This window comes from Rattus norvegicus, chromosome 18 (genome assembly GCF_021556685.1).
Source record: "Rattus norvegicus strain SHRSP/BbbUtx chromosome 18, alternate assembly SHRSP_T2T, whole genome shotgun sequence".
NCBI classification, from domain to species: domain Eukaryota; kingdom Metazoa; phylum Chordata; class Mammalia; order Rodentia; family Muridae; genus Rattus; species Rattus norvegicus.
In genome coordinates, this window is record NC_141551.1 from 12,509,134 (window position 1) to 12,514,867 (window position 5,734).

Below are 5,734 nucleotides of genomic sequence, written 5' to 3' on the forward strand. Positions count from 1 at the left end.
CTTGTGTGTCTTAATTAAAATTTGTCCTTAGACAAACATTTTTAGGTCTCATAAGACCCTGCAAAACATGTAGGAGATTTTCCATTATTTTCACTTGAAAAAGTTGTCAGACTGTTAAGTGCTTATCTTACTACTGTACATTGGGCTGAAATTTATATACATTGAATATATATATTTATATATGTTGGGTTTTGTTTTTACGTATTTCCAATGTTAAACATCTGCATAAAACCATTTCATAAAGTATCTGTTCAGCAGGATATTTCAAGTTCTGTTAGCATTCAAGCCAAAACTCAGTCATCTAGTTGACTCCTTTAATATGGAGAAATCAGCTATAGTCAAGATAAGGCTCTAAGAATATTTTGCATACATAGTATCTTTGTGTTAGGTTGCTTTTGGTAAGTATTGCTGTCTTCTGTGAACCATTCCTTTTCTAGGAATTGTAGATTTTATATTCAGTAGACTCCCATCAAAGGAATGCTATTGTAGCTTATGTAAAAAAGATATGTCCCAGAAAACACCCGAAGATCCATTTACAGTTTATGGTGGAGGTGGATATGTTGCATGATTAAACCTGTTTTGTAGTTTCAGTTCTACAGTACGACTGGGGAAAGGAGAATAGAAACAAGGCATAGTAGAGTGTGTATTGAGAGCTAGAAAGATAGGAGTTATGAGCACTTGCTCTTGTAGGGGATCTGGGTTGGTTCCCAGGACTCAAGGTAGTCATAACCATCCATAACTCCAGTTCCAGGGTATCCACAGATGTTACACATACATGCAGGCAAAACACATATAAGTCTATTTTAAAAGGTCATATATTAGAGAGTAAAAGGGATAGGAGGGTCAGGGACGTGTGCCTCAGTGGGAAGTTACAAAGTACTTGCTGATAGCTTCATAGCTTCACAACTAGAGTTTGATCCCTAGAACCATGTGCTAGAAGGAAAGAATTGACTTCCACAAAGTTGTTCCCTGACATCCCCAGTAGTGTGGCAAGCCAACACCCCATAATTTTTTTTAATGGCTGACACAAGGGCCTTGTGAAAAGGGAATGAACAAACCTCAGCAATCAACAGCACTTGCCTGCTATGGGCTTGAGAGAGGCTGTCCACACTATCCTCACTAGTAAAAGACAATTGTATTCCAATCTTGCTATGGTACGAACTGCAATATATTTCTGATCTTTTTTGTTCTGGACACATGCTCTACAGCTAGAGTACACTTTGAGCTCCTGTATAAGGGATCCTTAAGAGTGTGGTAATGAGTTCTGGGGAAGCTCAGGCAAGGGATTGCTGTTGTGTCAGGAACAGCCTGAGCTAGCTCCTATTTTAACCTCTTCTACACGACTATATTTTCTGAGCATAGTGGTGCATGTCTAATTCCATTGTTGGGGAGGTGGAGACCATCCTGTTCTCAAGATCCTGTAAAGGTGTCAGCACTTGGAAGGCAGAGGCAGGAAGATTAGGTCGAAGCCAGTCTAGTTTTTAAAAACTGCATTCTTGTGTGTGGACAAATGGCTGCTTTTCCAGAGGGGTCAGGGTTCAGTTCCCAGCACCCACATGTCAGCTAACAGTCATCTGTAACTCTAGTTTCAGGGCATCTGATGTCCCCACTCACCCCAGCAGGTATCAGACATGAAAATGGTGCAGTCTCTGCACATAAAGGAAAAAATCTTTACAAAATCATGGTCATGGTAGCACTAGAGAGGAGGAGACAGGAGAATCAAGGCCTTCCTCATTTATATGGCAGAGAAAAGATACCATGAAGTTAAAGATGAATAAAGTACAAGGCAAGGAGTGTTTGTACAATATACATGACTAGTTGAATGACTATTAAATGGAAGTGGGTGGAGCAAGGGACACTAGTGAGCAAGGAAATGACAAGTCTATTCACGGGCATTGATGGACGTGACACAAAAGGAACAAAAGCGTAAGTGACATTCACAGCAAGTCTTGGCTCTTTTTGTTTGATTTGCAGTTTTGTATTTGGAGGAGAGTGTGTGCGTTTGTATTTCCCCATAATAACTTGTCTTTTGCTCAGATCAGAAATGTGGAGTCTTACAAAAAAAGTTTCACTAGAATTTGAATCCTGTCTCAACCTCTTGAATACTGGGATTGTAGAGACAGACAATCCATAACACCTAACTAAAGTGTTGGTGTTTGTGGACATTTTATTGCACAGGCAGTCTCTTAGCTTTGGGTATGCCGTATTTAATGAAAAACTAAAAACTGGCTGAAGAAAGGTGCAGATGGCTTGACAATGCTCCGGTGTTTCTACCTGACTGTTTATAGTTTTGTTTACATGCAAACGAGTGGGTGGTGGGAGGATGAAGACTGGGAGTGAGGGCTGGAGAGATGGCTCAGTGGTTAAGAGTACTGACTGCTCTAACAGAGGTCCTGAGTTCAAATCCCAGCAACCACATGGTGGCTCACAACCATCTGCAACAGGGATCTGGTGCCCTCTTTTGGTGTGTCTGAAGATGGCAACAGTGTACTCACATAAATACATACATACATACATACATACATACATACATACATACATACATACATACATAAATCTTTAAAAAAAAACTTGGAGAGTGAGTGCTGTGGATCTGGAGGGTAAAGGACAACTTTCAGGAGTCCTTTCACTGAGTTCGAGGGATCAAATTCAGGTCATCAGGCTCGCAGGACAAGTGCTTTCTACCAGTTGAAACATCTTAGTAACAAGTCTGAAGTCTTAAAGCCATTTGGTAGGTATGGCTTAAATCTTTGTTTCCTTGTTTTGTTTTACATATTTAATAAAATTTTATAAATATTAAGACTAAAACAAGTTGTACAGCAAACTATTACTGTCTCCCAAACTCAATGGGAACAAAAGGCCTTTCAGTTATTTAACATTTTCACACATAGCTTTTAGACAAACCTCTACCATCCTCCACTCCAACCTACACTTAAAAGTCTTCCACCACTAGTATTCCCTTTTTCTTGAGTGTTTTACTACCCCTCTGAAAGCCTCTTTACCCCTTTCTCCCTCCACACGCCTTCTGGTTCCTTGGTATTTGCATTCACTTCCACATAAACACTCATAAATTAGAAGCTAAATTCTATATATGGAAACGGAACATGCTATGTTTGTCTTTCCTCTGAGCCAGGGCCTGAGATTTTTCACTGGACCTGTATGTTGAGTAGCTGGGGGTCCTGCTTTATAGTGAAGTGTCCAAGTCTTGAGAATGGGACTGCATTGTGGCTCTCTCAGTTTTACATTTTATTTTATTTTTTATGTGAGTACACTGTAACTGTCTTCAAACACATCCAGAAGAGGGTATCAGACCCCATCACAGATGGTTGTGAACCACCGTGTGGTTGCTGGGAATTGAACTCAGGATCTCTAGTCAAGCAATCAGTGCTCTTTTTTTCTTTTTTTTTTTTTTTTTTTTTTTGGTTCTTTTTTTCTTTTTTTCAGAGCTGGGGATCAAACCCAGGGCCTTGCGCTTCCTTTTTTTTTTTTTTTTTTTTTTTTTTTTTTTTTTTTTTTTGGTTCTTTTTTTCCCGGAGCTGGGGATCGAACCCAGGGCCTTGCACTTCCTAGGCAAGCGCTCTACCACTGAGCTAAATCCCCAACCCCGGCCTTGCGCTTCCTAAGCAAGCGCTCTACCGCTGAGCTAAATCCCCAACCCCGCAATCAGTGCTCTTAACCATGGAAACGTTCACTGGCCCTGCATTGTGGCTTTTTAGCTCTATGAGAGGTCAGGAAACCTTGGGAATAAGAATTTTCCAATTTCCTGGGAAGGATGTTGGGCTCCTCAGAGGGAGCCACCGACAATGGGTCTTTAGTCTGATGATCCTGAATCAGGGAGGAGAGCTCCAGGGCTGAGTCAGCTTCTGAGGCACCTGGCTAGAGGAGAGAAGGCCGGAACTGAGCTGGTGTCCAAAATTCAAGGACTCGCCAAGTAGAACTAACATAGCAGCAATCAAACTTATACTAATGTCACTGCTTTGTCCCCTACCAGTCATATTAAAAGTCACCTAATCCTTCTGTAAAGTTCCCCTAGTTGCGCAAAAAGGGGGGCCTATGAGCCCCTTGAGCTGTTACCATTTGATGAATGGTTGACCCCACATGCTGGTAATTTCTGCAGAATAAACGCTTTTGCCTTTATACTAATTGAGTCTGAGGCCTTCAGGGATTCTTGGACCCTAACACTCCGAGGTTGAATGCTTTCTGGCATTTGGTGGTTTGAAATGGCACTGAGTCTTAGCTTATGGCAGCTATATAGCCATGATTCTCACTTTAGTGACAAAGCCACATGAAGTCCCTATACTGAGGTTTCTGAGGGTTACAGAAATCTGCAAATTTTTCACTACTGTTCTAGGATTAATTGGGTCTTAAGCTTTTTCCTACTAGAAGTTTGGACCCAGCCAGGCTGAGGAGAAATGGGAGAGGCATGTTTCCTTACCGTCCTGTCTTGGTTTCCTGCACGCCACAAGAATCTTACATATGCTAGTTTCCAACGTACTGCCTCAGGTACTCCAGTTACAATGTATTGGTTCATTGCTGTGTTCTCTGAAGTATGTGTGAGATAAGTGATTTTCTGATGTCACATTGAGAAGCTGATTTTTTAATTGTGTTTACTTTTGGGGTTCATGGAGACTCTATTCAGATTCTTATAAATACCAGGCAAGCAATTCTACCACTGAACCATACCTCCAGCTGTAAGCTAGTCTTCATTTTATCGTTTTGTATGTGAATGTGCCTGTGAATCCCATAGCATGAATATGGAGGTCCGAGAACAACCCCATCTCTCTATTGTTTACTTCTTGTGTGACAAGATTTTCCTGGGTAGACAACACATGTCTGCTCACCCAGATAGGGAACCCTCAACAGACCAAAGTATGGATACTACCAAAGCCCAACTTGGTGAACCAATGAGTTTTATTAGGGTTACTTACAGGAGCACAAATGGCTCAAGGACAGCTGCATTACCAAGATCCACCCCAGCATAGGTGACAGCTCACAAAGCTGGGAATCTGGAGCACACAGCACAGCCTACAGCTCAACAGGTTGGAGAACATCCTTTCCAAGAGACTAATTGCTTCCAGGCAGCCCATCTGGTTTTTCTGCTTCTAGGCAGCTTGTCTGGACTCAGAATCCCTTTGCATCTTTTCTCCTAAGAATGTTTCGGTGTTTTACTAGTCTCTAGTTGCAGGCATTCAAAGCTTTTATTGCTTACTCTGGCAGGGCGTGGCATAGTTAATCTGGTCAGTTTCAGGGACTTCCTGGAGCTATTTTTGGTTTGTTGACCTTCTTGCCTAAAAAGCTTTCACTGAAGGATGGAATATTTCAATTTCAGAGGAAAATACACAACACCACTATCCTGCCATTGCCAGGATAGTTAACCCCCAAGTTTCTGGGAATTCTGCTTCCACCTCCCATCTCACTGTAGGATCATTGGAATTACAGATGTGCCCCTACTGCATATGGCTTTTCCATGAGTTCTGGAAATTTAAACTCAGGTCCTTATCCCTGCACGGCAAATACTTATTTACTCACTGAGCTGTCTCCCCAGCCTAGAACTATTTTAATTTTAATTTTTGTCTCCTGGGATTAAGCTCATGGGCTGTATCACTGAGCTGTGTACTTGCACACTAGGCTACTCTACCACTGAACTATTCTCCCAAGACTGTGTAGACCATTTTTAAGGATTGACAAATATAAAGTTTATAAATCTGACAAGACAATTTATTTATAATATATC